The sequence below is a fragment of the Ahaetulla prasina genome, chromosome 2 (genome assembly GCF_028640845.1).
Source record: "Ahaetulla prasina isolate Xishuangbanna chromosome 2, ASM2864084v1, whole genome shotgun sequence".
NCBI lineage: Eukaryota > Metazoa > Chordata > Lepidosauria > Squamata > Colubridae > Ahaetulla > Ahaetulla prasina.
In genome coordinates this window covers 241,411,773-241,434,006 of record NC_080540.1, presented here as the reverse complement: position 1 = coordinate 241,434,006, position 22,234 = coordinate 241,411,773, and positions in this window count along the sequence as shown.

The following is a 22,234-nucleotide window of genomic DNA, read 5'->3' as shown; positions in this document are numbered from 1 at the left end:
GGACTCAGGGCGGTTCACAGCCAAGTAAAATAGACAATATATAAATACAATTTAAAATACACTTAAAAAACTTATTAAAATTGGCCATAATTAAAATTTAAAACTAAAACCCATTTAAAAACCCATAAATTTAAAAAACTAACCCAGGCCAGCGCAAATAAATAGGTAAGTTTTAAGCTCATGAAAGGTTGAGGTCCGGAAGTTGGCGAAGTCCTGGGGAGGTCATTCCAGAGGGCGGAGCCCCACAGAAGGCCCTTCCTGGGGCGCCAGGCGACACTGTCGCACCGACGGCACCCTGAGAGTCCCTCTCTGTGAGAGCGCACGGGTCGGTGAGAGGTATTCGGTAGCAGCAGGCGGTCCCGTAAATAGCCCGGCCCTATGCCATGGGCGCTTTAAAGGCGTTCACCAAAACCTTGAAGCGCACCGGAAGGCCACAGGCAGCCAGTGCAGCCTGCGCAGGATAGGTGTCATTCGAGCCCCGAGGGGCTCCTCTATCACCAGCGCAGCTGCATTCTGGACTAACTGTAGCCTCCGGATGCCCCTCAAGGGAGCCCCATGTAGAGAGCATTGCAGTAATCCAGGCGAGGCGTCACAAGGCGTGGTGACCGTGCATAGGCATCCCGGTCTAGAAAGGCGCAACTGGCGCACCAGGCGAACCTGGTGGAAAGCTCTCCTGGAGGCGGCCGTCAGGTGTTCATCAAAAGACAGCCGTTCATCCAGGAGAACGCCCAAATTATGACCCTCTCCATCGGGGCCAATGACTCGCTCCCGACAGTCAGCCGTGGACTCAGCTGACTGTACCGGGATGCCGGCATCCACAGCCACTCTGTCTTGGAGGGATTGAGCTTGAGCCTGTTCTCCCCATCCAGACCCGTCGGCTTCCAAACACCGGGACAGCACTTGATAGCTTCATTGGGGTGGCCGGTGTGGAAAGTACAGCTGGGTGTCATCAGCGTACAGCTGGTACCTCACACGAAACCACTGATGATCTCACCCAGCGGCTTCATATAGATGTTGAACAGAAGGCGAGACCCCTCGCGGCACCCACAAGTGAGGCGCGCGGGGTGACCTCTGCCCCCGTCAACACCGTCTGCGACCGGTCGGAGAGATAGGAGGAGAACCACCGATAAACGGTGCCTCCACTCCCAATCCCCCAACGGCGCAGCAGGATACCATGGTCGATGGTATCGAAAGCCGCTGAGAGGTCTAATAGGACCAGGGCAGAGGAACAACCCCTATCCCTGGCCCTCCAGAGATCATCCACCAACGCGACCAAAGCCGTCTCAGTGCTGTAACCGGGCCGGAAACCGGACTGGAGCAGGTCTAGATAGACAGTTTCCTCCAGGTGCAGGGGAAACTGATATGCCACCATACTCTCTACAACCTTCGCCTGCCAAGGTTGGAGACCGACGATAATTACCTAAAACAGCCGGGTCCAGGAAGGCTTCTTGAGGAGGGCCTCACCACCGCCTCTTTCAAGGCGGCGGAAAGACTCCTCCAACAAGGAAGCACTCGTAATCCCTGGAGCCAGCCTCGTGTCACCTCCCGAGTGGCCAGCACCAGCCAGGAGGGGCACGGGTCCAGTAAACACGTGGTGGCATTCAGTCTACCCAGCAACCTGTCCATGTCCTCGGGAGTCACAGGGTCAAACTCATCCCAGACAACCTCACCAAGACCGCCTCGACGCCCCATCCGAATCGCCACAATTTTGGTCCAGACCGTCCTTAAGCTGAGCGATTTTATCGTATAGATAACCGTTAAACTCCTCAGCACGTCCCTGCAGCGGGTCATCCCGCTCCCCTGGTGAAGGAGGGAGCGGTCACCCAAACAGGGCAGCTGGGCGGTTATCTGCCGGCGCAATGAGGGAGGAGGCGAGCAACGCCGCTTCCCTCAGTGCCACTAGGTAGGTCCTAGTATAGGATCTAACTAGTGTCGATCAACCTCTGAGCGGCTGGACCTCCAGGAACTCTCTAGGCGTCTTCTCCGGCGTTTCATCCCCTCAGCTCCTCGGAGAACCAAGGGCGGTTGGGATCTGCGCCGGGTCAGAGGCCGCAAAGGCACGACACGGTCTAAGGCCCCAGCCGCAGCCCGTTCCCAGGCTGCAGCTAGTTCCTCTGCCGTGCCGTGAGCCAGACCCTCAGGAAGTGGCCCAAGCTCCGTCTGAAACCTCTCTGGGTCCATCAGGCGCCTGGGGCGGTACCAGCGTAATGGTTCCGTCTCCCTGCGGTGTTGGGTGGCGGTCAGAAAGTCCAGGCGAAGGAGAGAGTGATCTGACCATGACAAAGGTTCAATGACTATTTCCTTTAAGTCCAGATCTCTCAACCACTGACCAGAGACAAAAATCAGGTCCAGTGTGCCTCCCCCGATGTGAGTGGGGCCATCCACTACTTGAGTCAGGTCCAAGGCCGTCATGGGAGCCAAGAACTCCCGAGCTACCGTCGATGACGAGCGGCAGATGGCAGATTAAAGTCCCCATGACTAAAAGTCTGGGGTCTCCACTGCCACCCGGCAAGCACCTCTAGAAGCTCGGGCAGGGCAGCTGTCACGCAGCAAGGAGCCAGGTGCGACCAGCAAGCCCATCTGACATCTACGACCCCACCTCACAAGAGGATTCACACCCGGCAATCTGAGGTACAGTGGTCTCCCTCGGCTCTAGACTCTCTTTAATAACAACCGCCACCCCTCCACCCCTACCCTGGGCCCTCGGCTGATGGAATGCACGGAAACCCGGTGGGCACATCTCGACCAGGGGCACGCCCCCTTCAGTACCCAACCAGGTCTCCGTAACGCCTATAATATCCGTGGCACCCCCCTGAATCAGATCATATATTAGGGGGGCCTTATTGGCCACGGACCGTGCGTTCCATAACACCAGACGAAGCCCCAGGCTCTGAGAGTCTTGACCATCCGGGAAACGGGTGAAGTCAGGGGGATCGGGGCACGCGATCGCCTGCATACATCGAACGCGTGACCCCTTACATCGATACGATCCCCCCCTTCCGCCATATCTGCCCCTCCCACTTACCGTGCAAATAGACTCACCCTCACACAAAGGAACACACTCCCCCCCCATAACCTCCGAACCCATTTGACAGTCGCCACGAGCATGCGCTGGAACTGGTTTCTCCCGACGGGCTACCCCATCACCCGCCTACCCTCCCACCCCTTAAAATTGCCCTGTCTAAAACCCCAAAGGCTCTTTCTTCTGCATGCCACCTCTGTGGGTCCCAAGACCCGTCATTGAGGCCGGCCCTTGGTAGCGATATGGGCCATTCCTGCGAGGCGGGGGCACTGAGGCGCAAGAGTTCATGTACAGTGTAGCGCATAGAAAAGTGCGAATCGACGAGGGATGCTAAAATCCCAAAGAGATAAAATGGTAAGTCTTCCAGCGGGAGTCCAGTTGGTAAAGGACAGATGGAGCAGGAACCGGATAGCGATGACAGAGCAGGAACAGACAGGCCGGCAATCTCCATAGTGTACCTATGGGGAATAGTTCTACAAGGTCTTAGTCAGGTAGAAATGGCTATCGGTCTGTCCGGGTCCATAGACCAGTCCAAGCTATTCCAATCCAGTCCAATCCTCTCCATAACCCGCAGATGGACATGCATGACCGACCAGTTTAGATGATCCAAAGTCCGGTATGGGAGGGGGGAGGGGAAGGGGAGGTAAATAGAACCCAGCAACCCGGGCAGAAAACGTGGAGATGGCCAGCTACACTCCACCGCGCCGTTTGACCCTGCCCATCACGATCGTCGAAGGGACCCTGCCTAGCTTGTTGGGACTAGACTGGTTCCGTGCTGGGCATGGGAGTGACTGGCATCTACAGAAGTGACTGTAACCTAAAGACACACTCATGAACGAGTTCGAAGATGTCTTCAAGGACTGCCTGGGCAAGTACAAGGGACCCTGCCTAGCTTGTTGGGACTAGACTGGTTCCGTGCTGGGCATGGGAGTGACTGGCATCTACAGAAGTGACTGTAACCTAAAGACACACTCATGAACGAGTTCGAAGATGTCTTCAAGGACTGCCTGGGCAAGTACAAGGGACCCTGCCTAGCTTGTTGGGACTAGACTGGTTCCGTGCTGGGCATGGGAGTGACTGGCATCTACAGAAGTGACTGTAACCTAAAGACACACTCATGAACGAGTTCGAAGATGTCTTCAAGGACTGCCTGGGCAAGTACAAGGGACCCTGCCTAGCTTGTTGGGACTAGACTGGTTCCGTGCTGGGCATGGGAGTGACTGGCATCTACAGAAGTGACTGTAACCTAAAGACACACTCATGAACGAGTTCGAAGATGTCTTCAAGGACTGCCTGGGCAAGTACAAGGGACCCTGCCTAGCTTGTTGGGACTAGACTGGTTCCGTGCTGGGCATGGGAGTGACTGGCATCTACAGAAGTGACTGTAACCTAAAGACACACTCATGAACGAGTTCGAAGATGTCTTCAAGGACTGCCTGGGCAAGTACAAGGGACCCTGCCTAGCTTGTTGGGACTAGACTGGTTCCGTGCTGGGCATGGGAGTGACTGGCATCTACAGAAGTGACTGTAACCTAAAGACACACTCATGAACGAGTTCGAAGATGTCTTCAAGGACTGCCTGGGCAAGTACAAGGGACCCTGCCTAGCTTGTTGGGACTAGACTGGTTCCGTGCTGGGCATGGGAGTGACTGGCATCTACAGAAGTGACTGTAACCTAAAGACACACTCATGAACGAGTTCGAAGATGTCTTCAAGGACTGCCTGGGCAAGTACAAGGGACCCTGCCTAGCTTGTTGGGACTAGACTGGTTCCGTGCTGGGCATGGGAGTGACTGGCATCTACAGAAGTGACTGTAACCTAAAGACACACTCATGAACGAGTTCGAAGATGTCTTCAAGGACTGCCTGGGCAAGTACAAGGGACCCTGCCTAGCTTGTTGGGACTAGACTGGTTCCGTGCTGGGCATGGGAGTGACTGGCATCTACAGAAGTGACTGTAACCTAAAGACACACTCATGAACGAGTTCGAAGATGTCTTCAAGGACTGCCTGGGCAAGTACAAGGGACCCTGCCTAGCTTGTTGGGACTAGACTGGTTCCGTGCTGGGCATGGGAGTGACTGGCATCTACAGAAGTGACTGTAACCTAAAGACACACTCATGAACGAGTTCGAAGATGTCTTCAAGGACTGCCTGGGCAAGTACAAGGGACCCTGCCTAGCTTGTTGGGACTAGACTGGTTCCGTGCTGGGCATGGGAGTGACTGGCATCTACAGAAGTGACTGTAACCTAAAGACACACTCATGAACGAGTTCGAAGATGTCTTCAAGGACTGCCTGGGCAAGTACAAGGGACCCTGCCTAGCTTGTTGGGACTAGACTGGTTCCGTGCTGGGCATGGGAGTGACTGGCATCTACAGAAGTGACTGTAACCTAAAGACACACTCATGAACGAGTTCGAAGATGTCTTCAAGGACTGCCTGGGCAAGTACAAGGGACCCTGCCTAGCTTGTTGGGACTAGACTGGTTCCGTGCTGGGCATGGGAGTGACTGGCATCTACAGAAGTGACTGTAACCTAAAGACACACTCATGAACGAGTTCGAAGATGTCTTCAAGGACTGCCTGGGCAAGTACAAGGGACCCTGCCTAGCTTGTTGGGACTAGACTGGTTCCGTGCTGGGCATGGGAGTGACTGGCATCTACAGAAGTGACTGTAACCTAAAGACACACTCATGAACGAGTTCGAAGATGTCTTCAAGGACTGCCTGGGCAAGTACAAGGGACCCTGCCTAGCTTGTTGGGCCACTGCGGTCCCGAGGTCATCGACATCGCGGAAGCCCTGGCAGCCCCAACGCCGGTACAATCGGTATCGTGGCAAACCCTGCAAACCCTGCTAAAAAACCATTTCGCGCCAACGCCGTCCAAATACGTGCGGCGTTTTGAATTTGGTGAGCGCAGACAGCTAGAGGGCGAATCCCTCAGCGACTACATGGCCGCCCTGAGGAGAGCCTCCAAGGACTGTGGGTACCGAGATTTGGACGAGGCGCTGCTAGAGCAACTCATCCGTGGGGTCAGAGACATCCGTTTGCGAAGGCGGCTGCTATCAAAGAGCAACCTAACGCTGGCAAACGCTCTGGACGAAGCCAGAGCCCATGAGATGTCTACCCAAGCGGCGGAGACCCTGCAAAAGCCACTCACACCGAAGGCGAGCACGAAACCAACCCCAGTACACGACGTACGTGAGGAGGCCCAGACCGATTCAGACGGTGAGGATGAGGAAGGGGTTTGTCGTACCGAGAGACGGGGCAAAGAAGACCGGGAGGAATGCGGAAGTTGCGGTGGGCAACACCAGCGCCAACATTGCAAATTTAAGGACGCTACATGTCGGCGATGCGAGAAGAAGGGGCACCTGGCTCAAGTCTGTCGAGCACCCCAACCTTCCCGCCGAAAATTCAAACCGACCAATCAGAGCGCGGGATCGGCAAGGCGACCCGCGATTGGCTCAAACAAAAAAGGCGCGAACTCGAATCAAACGACTGTGATCATAGGCCGCGCCACAACCCGGGTGGAGAAGAAAATCTTCACCAAGCCCAAAATAGAAGGAGTACGGTGCCGACTCGAAGTGGACACCGGGTCAGCGATCACCATCATGTCCTGGGACACTTTGGCAAAGGCGTTGCCATCAGTCGCGAAGCGCCACCTGCAAACTCAACGGCTACGAGTCCACGACTACCAAGGGAATCGCATCCCTGTTCGAGGGACCACCGCTGTCCGAGTCGAGTACGGACCACACAAGAAGACCCTGCCCATCACGATCGTCGAAGGGACCCTGCCTAGCTTGTTGGGACTAGACTGGTTCCGTGCGTTGGGCATGGGAGTGACTGGCATCTACAGAAGTGACTGTAACCTAAAAGACACACTCATGAACGAGTTCGAAGATGTCTTCAAGGACTGCCTGGGCAAGTACAAGGGGACCCCTATTTCCTTCAACTTAGACCCCCAGGTAGCCCCCATTAGGTTAAAGGCAAGGAGAGTCCCTTTTGCCCTTAAACCTAAGATTGACAAGGAGCTAGATAAGCTCATAAATCAGGGGATTCTGGTGCCAGTCGATCACGCAAAGTGGGAGACGCCAATCGTCACCCCAGTAAAACCAGATGGGTCAGTTAGAATCTGCGCTGACTACAAGGCGACGTTAAACAAAGCCTTACAGAAAAGCGCTTACCCGGTTCCGTGGTGCAACACTTGCTGCACTCTTTGGGGCAAGGGCAAGTCTTTGCAAAGTTAGACTTGGCTCAAGCCTATCAACAACTGCCCGTGACGCCAACACAGCCGAAGCCCAAACGATTGTAACTCACAGAGGTGCGTTCAAGTGTACCCGATTACAATTTGGGGTAAGTGTGGCACCGGGGCTGTTCCAAAATTTGATGGAACGACTTCTGCAAGGGCTCCCAGGGGTTGTCCAATACTTCGATGATGTATTGATATCAGGGGAAAATTTAGAGGAATTGGGGGAGCGCTTGAGAAAAGTTCTGGGCATTTTCCGGTCAGCCGGACTAAAGGTTAAAGTGAACAAATGCCAGATAGGGGTAGAATCCGTCGAATTCTTGGGCTACCGAATAGACAAGAAAGGAATTCACCCCACTGAGAGCAAGGTCAAGGCAATCAGAAAGGCTCCAGCGCCCAAAAACAAAACAGAGCTACAGGCATTCCTGGGGCTAGTGAATTTTCTGCGGTCTTTTTAAAAAACAAGGCGACCGTTGCTGAGCCGCTGCATAAGCTTCTGGGAAAGAATACTGTTTGGTCTTGGGGAAAGTCGGAAGCTAGGGCTTTCGAAGCAGTAAAAAACCTACTCTCGAGCGATAGCCTACTGATCCAGTATCATAGCTCATTGCCATTATTACTGGTTTGCGATGCCTCCCCATACGGGGTGGGTGCTGTGCTCAGCCACAGACTCCCAAACGGCACAGAAGCCCCAATAGCCTTCTACTCCAGAACGATGTCCTCGACAGAGAGGAACTATAGCCAGTTGGATAAGGAAGCGCTAGCAATTGTGTCAGGGGTAAAAAAGTTTCATGAATACGTTTTTGGTAGAGACTTTGAAATTGTGACTGACCATAGACCGCTGTTAGGGATACTGGCTGGCGACCGCCCAACGCCTGTGGCACTTTCGCCACGATTGACCCGATGGACTATCTTCTTAGCCGCTTATTCCTACAAGCTGCAGCATCGACCGGGAAAAGAAGTGGGGCATGCGGACGCTTTAAGCAGATGCCCACTACCAGGGGCGATCGAAGACCCCACTCCGGGGACGCCCATCCTGCTAATTGACTCTTTGGACTCTGGCCCAGTCACATCTAAGGAAGTGGCTCGGGCATCATACCGGGACATTACTTTGAGGACTGTACTCGGTTGGGTACAAAGAGGGTGGCCCGCTGCGCCGGGCGAGCGTTTTAAGGAATTTGTAAAAAAACGTGGGGAACTCTCGGCTCAAGGGGGGTGCCTGCTATGGGGCGATCGAGTGGTGATCCCGGAGAAATTGAGGGAAAGGGTATTGGACCTCCTCCACGAGGGTCACCCAGGGATCGTAAGGATGAAGGGGCTAGCGAGAAGCTATGTGTGGTGGCCCTTAATGGACTCAGAAATTGCTGAAAGGGTAGGGAAATGCCAGGCTTGCCAAGAGTCCAGACCTCTACCCCCAACGGCCCCAGTCAGAGAATGGGACAAACCCCAAGGGCCCTGGTCAAGAATCCACATCGATTTTGCCGGCCCCTTCCACGGCCAAACCTTCTTAGTGGTAGTCGACGCCTTCTCTAAATGGCTGGAAATCATTCTCATGAGATCCATGACAGCCGAGGCGGTAATCGCAGCCCTACGGCACCTGTTTGCAACCCACGGGCTGCCCGACACGCTAGTATCCGATAACGGCCCGCAATTCACGGCAACCCAGTTTGAGGAATACTTGGCAGATGAGGGCATCCGACATGCCCTCTCTGCGCCTTTCCACCCTGCGTCGAATGGCCTTGCAGAGCGTTCCGTCCGGAGCGCTAAGGAGGCATTGTCCAGGCTCAAGCCAGGCGACTGGCAAACAAAGATAGATTTCTTTCTGGCCGTTCAGCATAGAACCCCCAGCACTGCTACAGGCAGAAGCCCAGCCGAGTTATTGATGGGACGGAAGCTCCGGTGCCCACTTGACCGTTTAAATCCCCATTACACACCAGAGGGTTACAAGGGGGAACTGGAAAAAACTAGAGAAATGGGCATAGGCGACCGAGTGTGGGCCCGCAACTATGGGGACGGCCCAAGTTGGCTAGCAGGGCAAATCATAAAAGCAACCGGTCCAAAATCATACTTAGTTGAGTTAAAAGACAACCGAGTATGGAGGCGCCACATAGATCAGATAAGGAAACGAATAGCCGAAAAACCCGAGCTAAATGAGGCAGATCATGACCACTCATTATTTGAACCCACAGCTGACCACAACCCGGGGGAGGCGCAAGACTTAGCTGAGTTCCCGGAGGTCCAGCGACGCCATCAGGCTCCCGATGGAAACAGCAGGGAAAACTCTGCAAGTAATCCAAGGCCGGATGGCCTAGAAAAAGAGTCTGCAAGTAATCCAGGGCCGGATGGCCTAGAGAAAGAGCTAGGAGGAGCAAACAGCCCCTCCGACCAGCTCAACCCACTCCCAAGGACTGAACCGCGCAGGTCCGAAAGAATCAGGAGACGCCCAGGTTATTTGCGTGACTACGTCGAAAAATAACATGTAAATAATATGTAAATAGAGGTAAAGTGTTTTCTGGGAGGGGAGGAGTGTTATGTATCTTTAAATATTTGGCGGGAAACAAGCACGTTGCTGATTGGTTGAAGCCGCCGGTTGAACAGTATATAAGGAGAGGTTTTTCCCCAGCCAGGCTGCTGGGTTCACCCTATATTAAAGAGCTGTTGTCACTACCCTGGTCTCCAGCCTCGTTACTTCCCGAACATAACACAAGGGATTTATCTGGGGACAGAGGAAGACGGAGGAAGACGTGGCCAGCGACTGGATTGCCATTTCCCCTCACCCCCGGTTCCAGGATGCTTGGACTATGCACCGGACAGAATACCACCTAGACTGTCATTCGGTGCCAATTGTGGTTCCATTCTTTGTCTGCCCTCATTCTGGACTAGTACCATCTGTTACCATCTTGCCATTCGGAGATGGAACCTCTATTTTGCCGATTCTTAGTCTCAGCTGCTACGCGTTATACTTCTTGTGAACTCTTGCGCCTGCAGTGCCCCGCCTCGCAGGAATGGCCTCACTACCGAGGGCCAGCCTCCATGACGGGTCTTGGGACCCACAGAGGTGGCATGCGAAAAGAAGAGCTTGTGGGGTTTTTAGAGAGGAATTTTAAGGGTGGGAGGGTAAGGCTGGTAATGGGGTAACCCGTCGGGTGAGGCCAGTTCCTGCACATGCTCACGGCGGTTTTTCTCTATCAGGTTCGGAGGTTATGGGGGAGGAGTGTGTTCCTATCTGTGAGGGTGGTTCTATCGACACGGTAAGTGGGAGAGGCAGGTATGGCGGAAGCGAGGGGTCATATCAAGTTCCGGGAGCGCGTGCTCGATGTCTGAAAGCGATCACGCGCTCCGACCCCTTGGACTTCTCCCGTTCCCCGGATGGTCAGGATCCTCAGAGCTTGGGCCTTCGGTTGATGTTGTGCAATGCTCGGTCCGTGGTGAACAAAGCCCCCCTTGTCTGTGATCTTATACAGGGGGGTTCCGCGGACCTTATGGGCATTACGGAGACCTGGTTGGGCACTGAAGGGGGCGTGCCCCTTGTTGAGATGTGCCCGCCGGGTTTCCGTGCATTCCATCAGCCGAGGGCCCAGGGTAGGGGTGGGGGGGTGGCGGTTGTGATTAGAGAGAGTCTAGAGCCGAGGGAGACCACTGTACCTCAGATTGCCGGGTGCGAATCCCTCTTTGTGAGATGGGGTCGTAGGTGTCAGATGGGTTTGCTGATCACGTACCTGGCTCCTTGCTGCGTGACAGCTGCCCTGCCCGAGCTCCTGGAGGTGCTGGCTGGGGTGGCAGTTGAGACCCCCAGACTTCTAGTCATGGGGGACTTTAACTTGCCATCTTCCGGCTCATCATCGACGGCAGCTCGGGAGTTCACGGCTTCCATGACGGCCTTGGACCTGACCCAAGTAGTTGATGGCCCTACTCACATTGGGGGTGGCACTCTGGACCTGATTTTTCTCTCTGTTCAGTGGTTGAGAGATCTAGACTTAAAGGAAATAGTCACTGAACCTTTGTCATGGTCAGATCACTCTCTTCTTCGCCTGGACTTTCTGACCGCCATTCACCACCGCAGGGAGACGGAGCCGACACGTTGGTTCCGTCCCAGGCGCCTGATGGACCCGGAGGGGTTCCGGACGGAGCTTGGGCCATTTCCTGAGGGTCTGGCTCACGGCTCGGCTGAGGAACTTGTTGCGGCCTGGGAACGGGCCGCGGCGGGGCCTTAGACCGTGTCGTGCCTTTGCGGCCTCTGACCCGGCGCGGGTCCCAACCGGCTCCTTGGTTCTCCGAGGAGCTGAGAGGATGAGCGCGGAGAAGACGCCTAGAGAGTTCCTGGAGGTCTAGCCGTTCGAAGCTGATCGGACACTAGTGAAGTCCTATACTAGGACTTACCTAGTGGCATTGAGGAAGCGAGGCGTAGCTCGCCTCCTCCCTCATTGCATCGGCAGATAACCGCCCAGCCGCCCTGTTTCGGGTGACTCGCTCCCTCCTACACCAGGGGGAGCGGGATGACCCGTTGCAGGGACGTGCTGAGGAGTTTAACGGTTATCTATACGATAAAATCGTTCAACCGGGATGGTCTGGACCAAGATTGCGGTGATGCGGTGAGATGCTCGAGGGTGGTCTTGGCGATATTGTTTGGGATGAGTTTGACCCTGTGGCTCCCGAGGACATGGACAGGTTGTTGGGTAGGCTGAATGCCACCACGTGTTTACTGGACCCGTGCCCCTCCTGGCTGGTGCTGGCCACTCAGGAGGTGACACGAGGCTGGCTCCAGGCGATTACGACCGCTTCTTTGGTGGAGGGCGTCTTCCCGGCCGCCTTGAAAGAGGCGGTGGTGAGGCCCCTCCTTAAGAAGCCTTCCCTGGACCCGGCTGTTTTAGGTAATTATCGTCCGGTCTCCAACCCGCCATGGCGAAGGTTGTAGAAATATGGTGGCATATCAGTTTCCCTTGCACCTGGATGAAACTGTCTATCTAGACCCGTTCCAGTCCGGTTTCCGGCCCGGTTACAGCACGGAGACGGCTTTGGTCGCGTTGGTGGATGATCTCTGGAGGGCCAGGGATAGGGGTTGTTCCTCTGCCCTGGTCCTATTAGACCTCTCAGCGGCTTTCGATACCATCGACCATGGTATCCTGCTGCGCGGTTGGAGGATTGGGAGTGGGAGGCACCGTTTATCGGTGGTTCTCCTCCTATCTCTCCGACCGTCGCAGTCGGTGTTGACAGGGGCAGAGGTCGGCCCGGGCGCCTCACTTGTGGGGTGCCGCGGGGTCGATCCTCTCGCCTACTGTTTAACATCTACATGAAGCCGCTGGGTGAGATCATCAGTGGTTTCGGTGTGAAGTACCAGCTGTATGCGGATGACACCCAGCTGTACTTTTCTACACGGACCACCCCAGCGAAGCTATCAGTGCTGTCCCGGTGTCTGGAGGCCGTACGGGTCTGGATGGGGAGAAACAGGCTCAAGCTCAATCCCGCCAAGACAGAGTGGCTGTGGATGCGGCATCCCGGTACAGTCAGCTAAATCGCGGCTGACCATCGGTGGCGAGTCATTGGCCCCGATGGAGAGGGTTCGCAACAGGCGTCCTCCTGGATGAACGGCTGTCTCTAGAAGATCATTTGACGGCCGTCTCCAGGAGAGCGTTCTACCAGGTTCGCCTGGTACGCCAGTTGCGCCTTTCTGGACGGGATGCCCTATGCACGGTCACTCACGCACTCGTGACGTCTCGCCTGGATTACTGCAATGCTCTCTACATGGGGCTCCCCTTGAAGGGCATCCGGAGGCTACAGTTAGTCAGAATGCAGCTGCGCTGGTGATAGATGGAGCCCTCGTGGCTCCCGTGATAACACCCATCCTGCGCAGACTGCACTGGCTACCTGTGGCCTTCGGGTGCGCTTCAAGGTTTTGGTGACCACCTTTAAAGCGCTCCATGGCATTGGGCGGGTTATTTACGGGACCGCCTACTGCTACCGAATACCTCTCACCGACCCGTGCGCTCTCACAGAGGGTCTCCTCAGGGTGCCGTCAGCGAGGCAATGTCGTCTGGCGGCGCCCAGGGAAGGGCCTTCTCTGTGGGGCTCCCACCCTCTGGAACGAACTACCCCCGGACTTCGTCAGCTTCGGACCTTGGACCTTCCGCTGGCTTAAAACATACTTATTTAATTGTGCAGGACTGAGCTAGATTTTAAATTTATGGGTTTTAATTGGGTTTTATTTTTATATTTTAATTAACGGGCTTATAGAATAAGTTTTTTAATTGTTTTTATATTGTATTTATGTGTTTATGTGTTTTTTTAAGTGCCTGTAAACCGCCCTGAGTCCTTCGGGAGATAGGGCGGTATATAAATACGATTAAATAAATAAATAAATAAATAAATAAATAGTTGTTGAACAACTGTAGTTGTCTGTAATACTGAAAAAGAGTCAGTGGAAGAGCTCCATACACTTCTATCCATTTATGGATTGTTTACTATGGTCCCTTTAATCTATACTTAAGTGCCATTTATTTCTTATCTGCCAAATGTAGAACCAATCCAAACCAATTTAAACCAATGCATTTATTTTTAAATATTTATTTTTAAATTAAAAGTTGTTTCCTTTTTTATTACATTACTCAGTCTTTCTTCCAATACAGTTCACTTAACACCTTCAATAACAACTTAACAAGCTTTGAGAGTAACAATCCCAAAGGCACAATGCAACAGGAAGTAGAAAGGAAAAAGAAAACAGGAAAATTAACCTGGTAAGTAATTGTTATGACAACCATAAGAAATGAAATGGAAACAGTTCAGGAAAGAATGGAGAGTATTACATCTAGTCTCTTAGAAATGGCTGTCTCTAAACTTCTAAATGACTTCCAGAACTTATACTCTCAGTTACTGTCAAGCTAAAATTGAAGTTGGTAATCCAAACCTTTTTTAACTTTTTGCAATATAACTTGTGATATCTTATTTAAACAAAATCAGTTGATGTATATAATGTACCATTCTCAGTCAATCTAATCAGAACTCAGGCTAAAAATTAATGTCCATGTTCATATATGTAGACAAGGGGTGGGTTCTACTTACCTTTACTACTGGTTTGCAAGCTTCTGCGCATGCGCAGATCACCCATGATGATGTCTTGGTGGGTGGGTGGAGCCTCCCACCGGTTTTACTACTGGTTCTATAGAACTGGACTGAACCTCGGGCAACCACCACTGGTGTAGATGCCTGCATGTCCACTCAAAGGTAAGCATTTTGGTGTTTTCTACATATTTTGAATTACAGCTTCTATTTGGCCAGCAAACATCTCCAGCAGTCATTAAAATCCAAAGTTACAAAAGAAAAAATTCTTGAATGTGATTTTTAATCAAATTGGCATGAGAAATGATTGCACTATGAGGACTGAGTTCAGAATCAAAGCTGCAGTTAAATTAATTGAGTAAATCCAGGCCTCACCGTGACAGCAACCTGGATTAAATGACTCAAGAAAGTTTTAACTTTGACGCAGTTTCAAAATCCATTTATGAGTATTTGTACTGTACATGATGTACAACATGCATCCTGAGTGGAATATTAGATAAGTGGATAATAGTGGCGTTTTGCTATTATTACTGATGAAGCAGTTTTCAGTCAATGGCCATTTTCTGCTTCTCTCCAGTTGAAGTGATTTCCACAAGGGGGCTCTTATTTCAGATTACAACTAGTCCTTCTTATACACATTGTTTCATTAATTTGTTTACTTATATTACTTGCAATTGGATGAGGCCAGGACAATCTACCAACAAAGACAGGAATAGGAACTACTGAGTTGGAAAGGAGCCAGCCCGGGGGTGAAATGCTACCAGTTCACTCCGGTTCAGGTGAACCGGTAGCAGCGGCGCATGATTCAGCAAACTGGTAGTGACAGCAGCACGAACCAGTAGAAAAGGTAAGTAGATTTCATCCCTGAGCCAGCCATAATAGATGATCTGGAGAGGGTTGAGGACAATGAACCTTTGACATCCACCTACATGCATCGATGATGATGATGATTTATTCAAATGTATTGGCTGGCCATTACCACCACCATCAATCATCCTACCATAGTTTTCATCTTACAGATATTTCTCTGGGCAAAATGGACTTCAGGTTAGGTGGAACCTCTTACACCAGCAGCTCTCATCTTGGTAGAAAGAGGCTATGCAAAGCTTGGAAGAAAGATTGCATTGTTGATCACACATAATGAAAGGATCATGAACAGCCACATCCACACGTAGGATAAAGGTAAAGTAAAGGTAAATGTTTCCCTGGCACATATGTGCTAGTCGTTCCTGACTCTAGGGGGCGGTACTCATCTCTGTTTCAAAGCCAAAGAGCCAGTGCTGTCCGAAGATGTCTCCGTGGTCATGTGGCCGGCATGACTCAATGCCAAAGGCGCACGGAACGCTGTTACCTTCCCACCAACGGTGGCCCCTATTTTTCTACTTGCATTTTTATGTGCTTTCGAACAGCTAGATTGGCAGAAGTTGGGACAAGTAATGAGAGCTCACCCCATTACGTGGCACTAGGGATTTGAACTGCTGAACTGCCGACCTTTCGATTGACAAGCTCAGCATCTTAGCCACTGAACCACCATGTCCCTCATAGGTAGGATAAAGAACCCCAAAGCACTACTTAAAGATTCTATCTCAGCAAACCTATACAAACCAAGGACAGGTAGTACCTAGTAGGAGAAAGACACGAGAGACAAATTAATTTGAGTGTTATTGTGGAAGATAAAAAGATATAATGAATGCAATCAGGAGAAAATTGTATTTCATAATGAGGATAGTTTACAACAAACCTTAGCCATTGGGAAACACAACTTACTTCTTCTTCCTTCAATATATCCTAATATTCATAGCATTCAAAGCACACAAAAAAGAGAAATGAAATACTCTGCCATTATCATGAAACAGGTGCTATCCAAACTGCATCAAATATATAAACAATCACGTTTCTACTGTTATAACAAATAGCTTCATTTAAGTTTCATTCACAGCTTGGATAAGGTGTTTTTTTTTTAAAGCACAACCTTTATATTATCTGATTGCAGTTAAATAATAAACTGGAACTGACTGGTAGTTGAAAGGAATGTGGAGCATAAAGCAGACTCACTAACATTGCCTTTCTCTATCCAAACACTTTTTTCTACAGCCACATGCCAGAAATATAAATGTGCCAGTCTGTGATTTGTTTTTTAAGTATACAGTTTTTCAACAGTTTTTCTTTCTTCCCTCATTTCTGGATGAAAATGGAAAGCAAAATAGGTATCCCAGTTGCACAGATATAATTCCTTCCATTCTATCTAGGGAAAAATGGACTTTGGTTTTCTAAAATTATCTCTAATATATACATCCTCCCTTTTTTTTTATTCAAAGTTTTACAGAAAATTTTTCCCTTTCCCCCCTCCTCCCCTCCCTTCACAACCCCTCCCCGACTTCCCGGAACAAGCACAAGGTATAATTAAAAATAAAACGAACATATGTTAAAAAATTTTCGTCCCAACTTAATTATACCCCTACAATCATCAATTCCTAACTTCCCCCGAAAACAATAAAAAATAATACATCATAATCATTCAAAAACAGTCTGATAACTCTTAGTCTGATATCTACTTTGAATATAGTCAATCCATTTTTCCCATTCCTTTAAGTATCTTTCTTGCATATTGTCTTTCAAAAAGGCTGATATCTTCGCCATCTCAGCCAAATTGGCAACATCCTCCCTTTTTATGTCTCCCAGCAGGATAGTCTAACGTGGCACTTTCTAACACTAATCCAGATAACCTTCAAGTGGTTCCCTTTCCCATAATCTATCTGCCTAGTCTAGCTTAGCATTTTCAAACTTGACAACTTTAAGATGTGTAGACTTCAAGAATTTCGCAGGCAGAAGTCCACACATCTCAAACAGTGGTGGGTTGCCCTCAGTTTGGACCGGTTCTTGCAAACCGGTAGTAAAACCGGGGGAGGCTCCGCCCACCAACCACAACGTCATCAGGAAGCTTGTGCGCATGCACGAGCAAAGCGCACACACGCATGCAATCCCGCTGCGAACCGGTAGTAAAGGTAAGTAGAACCCACCCCTGATCTCAAAGTTACCAAGTTTAAAACACACTGGTCTAGACTTAGGTTTGCAATAGAGAGCACAGGCTGTACAATAAATTGCTTCATAAAAGAATAGTTCTAGATCACGGGTGTCAAATCCGCAATGTCATGTTGTCGTCACGTGATGTATCATGACTTTTCCCCCCTTCGCTAAACCGGGCGTGGGCATGGCCAGCGCATGATGCAACTGGCCCATGGGCTGTGAGTTTGATACCCCTGTTCTAGATTATTTAAGTTTGCTGAGCCATATAATATAGAAGAAATAAGTTTTCCATGAGCAGGTCAACATGATGCTCTCTGAGCTTGATTGTTTTCTTGCAGATGTTTACCCAAACCAGGTAATATCAGTGTTGGTAAGGAGTAGGTTAGCTCTCATTTTATATTCCAGTGACTTGCCCATGAGACCTAACCCCAGCCACTACAAGCACTGATGATGTCTCCTAGTTTGAATAATGAAACGTCTGCAAGTAAACAACCAAACTCAGAGAGCACCAAAGACTCTTTGATATCATCTTCCTTTGGTCAGCCTCTTTCTCTATGGTCTGGCTAGATTGATGACATTGTAGTTCATTTACTTATGCCTCTTCTAGGTTGCTGACACAGAATGTTGCTGTGAAACCACAATCATGACACCAATGCTTCATTGGTGGAAGGGGTTTTCCCCGCTACCTTGAAAGAGGCGGTGGTGAGACCCCTCCTCAAGAAGCCTTCCCTGGATCCAGCTATTTTGGGGAATTACCGTCCAGTCTCCAACCTTCGCTTCGTGGTGAAGGTTGTAGAGAGTGTGGTTGCATGGCAGCTTCCCCAGTACCTGGATGAAGCTGTCTATCTAGACCCGTTCCAGTCTGGCTTCCGGCCTGGTCATAGTACGGAGACAGCTTTGGTCGTGTTGGTGGATGACCTCTGGAGGGCCAGGGATAGGGGCTGTTCCTCTGCCCTGGTCCTATTAGATTTCTCAGCGGCTTTTGATACCATTGACCATGTTATCTTGCTGCACCGGTTGGAGGGTTTGGGAGTGGGAGACACTGTTTATCGGTGGTTCTCCTCCTATCTCTCTGACAGGTCGCAGACGGTGTTGACAGGGGGGCAGAGATCGACCGCGAGGCGCCTTACTTGTGGGGTGCCTCAGGGGTCGATTCTCTCGCCTCTCCTGTTCAACATCTATATGAAGCCGCTGGGTGAGGTCATCAGTGGCTTCGGGGTGAGTTACCATCTGTACGCTGATGACACGCAGCTGTACTTCTCCACCCCGGGCCACCCCAACGAAGCTGTCGAAGTGCTGTCCCGGTGTCTGGAAGCCGTACGGGTCTGGATGGGGAGAAACAGACTCAAGCTCAATCCCTCCAAGACGGAGTGGCTGTGGATGCCGGCACCCCGGTACAGTCAGCTGCAACCGCAGCTGACTGTTGGGGGCGAGTTATTGGCCCCAATGGAAAGGGTGCGCAACTTGGGTGTCCTCCTGGATGGGCAGCTGTCGTTTGATGATCATTTGGCGGCCGTCTCCAGGAGGGCCTTTCACCAAGTACGCTTGGTCCGCCAGTTGTGCCCCTTCCTTGACTGGGATGCCTTATGCACGGTCACTCACGCTCTTGTCACTTCTCATTTGGATTATTGCAATGCTCTCTACATGGGGCTGCCCTTGAAGTGCACCCGGAGGCTTCAGCTAGTTCAGAATGCAGCTGCGCGGGTAATAGTGGGAGCCACTCGTTGCTCCCATGTAACACCAATCCTGCGCAGTCTGCACTGGCTTCCTGTGGTCTTTCGGGTGCGCTTTAAGATTTTGGTTACCACCTTTAAAGCGCTCCATGGCTTAGGGCCTGGGTACTTACGGGACCGCCTGCTGTTACCTTATGCCTCCCACCGACCCGTACGCTCACACAGAGAGGGTCTTCTCAGGGTGCCGTCCGCCAAACAATGTCGGCTGGTGGCCCCCAGGGGTAGGGCCTTCTCTGTTGGAGCTCCTACTCTCTGGAACGAACTTCCCCCTGGTTTACGCCAATTGCCTGATCTTCGGACCTTTCGCCATGAGCTGAAAACACATTTATTTATTCAAGCGGGACTGGCTTAAAAGTTTTATTAAATTTTAATTGGGGTTTTAATGTATTTTAGGGTTTTAAATTTTTAAATTTCGGCCATTTATGTAATATGCTTGGATTTAAGTTTGTTTTAATGTGTATATTGTGGGGTTTTTATTATTTGGCTGTACACCGCCCTGAGTCCTTCGGGAGAAGGGCGGTATAAAAATCTAATAAAATAAATAAAAATAAATAAATAAATAAATGTCTTACCCAGAAAAGGCCACATTTCATCAATGTTCTCTACCATATAGCCTTACATTCCATGGAAGTGGGGGGGGGGGCTTTGCCAACCAACTATTCTACTCCTGTCACCACAAAACCTCAGCCATTAAAAAAGTCAAGTTAGTGAGCATGCTAAACCTAGTGTCCTACAACAGGAAGAAAAAAGTTGGGAAAAGGCATGTTCTGCAGTGGTTAAGCATGACTTCTTTTTTGGGATACTTTGGAGACTGCTGTGTTTGACCTAATGTAAAAAATGAGAATTCTGTCTCAGGCACAGAAGTCAACTAGGGGTTGTGCTGCCAGTCACTCTTGCTCAGCCTTAGGAAGATGGTACTGACAAGCCACTTCCAAAAATGTTGCTAAGAAAACTGCAGGGACTTTCACCAGGACTTGATAGATCATAACTACAACAAAATACTGTCCTTTCCTCATTCCTGCTGTCTCTACTTTAAAAAAAAACCTGCAGGATAAATGCCTTTAAAAATGTATTGCTTTTGCTCTTTGGTCTTCTAGGGCTTCACCAATACTCTAGGAATTACCAGACGTTACAATTATCGATTTAACAATCATCTTTATTATTCCTTTGCTATCTTAGGATGTATTTCCCATTTCATGAGAAACTAGTTAAATCATGGAAAGGTAGTGTGCTTTAAAAGAATTACTATCCCTGTTATTTTTATCCAGAGGTGAGGTGGTATTCAGCTGGTTCAGACAAACTGATTGTTAAAATTCTGCCCAGTTTGGGGAACTGGCTAATCTGACCACTGGCTGGCCCCATCCCCGGCCATTTTTGGAGCCATTTTTGGGGCTGTTTTTTTAGGGCACTTGGGAGGCGTTTTGGGAGTTTTTTCCAGGCCAGTTTTGGCCATTTTGGGGGCCATTTTTCAGCCATTTTCAGGCCATTTTTGGGGCCATTTTGGATGTTCAGTAGTAGTAAATAAATAGAGAGGAAATTACAAGTACAAATATCTTTGTAAAATAATAATCGAGATTTACAACAATATTGATTACATTAACATCGATTCTATAATATTAAAATGATTAAACATTATAATCATAATATCTGCTTCTGTCTCTTAACATATCTTCTTTATTTTACTAATCTTTTTCTTTTGTTTCCCTGTTTCTAACTTCCGTTTTTGTTATTTAACCATTGATAAAATAATTCCCATGTCATATAATATTCAGTTTGTTCTTTTTCCTTAATTGCTAGTATTAGTCTATTCATTTCTGCACATTCTAATATTTTCCTGATCACATTCTCGTCTGTGGGGATCTGTTCACTTTTCCAATTTTTTGCAAATACAATTCTATTTGCAGTTAGTATATGCATAATTAAATATGCATTGGGTTTTTTTTGTAAAAAGAGAAGCTGCCATTTGTTGAATGAAGAGTACAATTTTTCACACAGAATATACTCCAGCATTAGTTGTATGGTTATAGATAATTGCTCCCTTGTCCATAATGAACATAGTGGGGAGTGGGGGGATCATTTTTTCTCTCTCTTCTTTTTTGTTCTCTTGAAAAAAAATCAGCCCTGATGCCCAGAAATGACAAAGGAAGACAATATTGGACCAAGTTCTTTCAGCTCCAGTCTGGAAGGAAAAAAAAAAGTGAAACAAATAAATTGTCCCAAGGAACACATTCTTGTCATCAAAGGCTGCAGAATGAAACAGCATGCTGTTCATACCTCAGGAATCCTGACGCAATGCCTCTCTAATTCTATAGGGCACAACTAGCATTCCTTCTCACAATGAGGGAAGAAAGGTTTGAAGAAACTCTGTGAGGCCCCTCTTTATAAGAACCATATGATGGAAAAACATACAAAAGGGGGCTGAAAATGGAACCGTCTGGATTATTTGGAAGAAAAGAAGGAGAAGGGAATATGATGGATAGATAATGCAGATTTGTTTAAACTGCTTTGGGTTTTTTTTAAAAATGGAATAAAATAATGTTGATCCACAGCTTTTTTAGTTCAAAACTGGCATTCTAGAAGTTTACATTCTAGAAGTTTACATAAACAGAACTTTTTTTTTCTTTTTTGCTGTCCCCTCCGTCTTGTTTTAAAGTGTGAATTGAAAGCCTGGAAATGAGACAAGGCCAGCACCATATGAGCAAGTGGGAAACTGAGGCCATGCTAGTTACCCTGTAAATAGCTAGCGAAGAAAGGCATACAAACCAGCTTCACTCCATTACCCACCTTTACTCCAATCTTTAAATAAAACAAGGGTTGAAAAATTGAAAAAACCTGGCTACATTGGGCTAGAATTCAGATATTTGGGGGGGGGGGTGAAGGTTGGTTAAAAAAAAACATTAGAAAATTCATAGCATTTTATGTTCTCTTGGTGTGCCTGCAGCCTAGCTGATCAACAAACTAGACCAGGAGTGTCAAACTCAATTTCATTGACGGTTGCATCAGGGTTGTTTTTGACCTCAGGGGTGGGGGTGGGGGGAATCCATTGTCTCCAGCTCTGTTTTTGAGTGTGATGGCCTCCTGCAGCCCTCTGCCAGTGAAAACAGACCTCTGTTTTCATGGCAGAGGCACCGCGGGCCAGTCCTTCGCTGTTTCCAGGGTG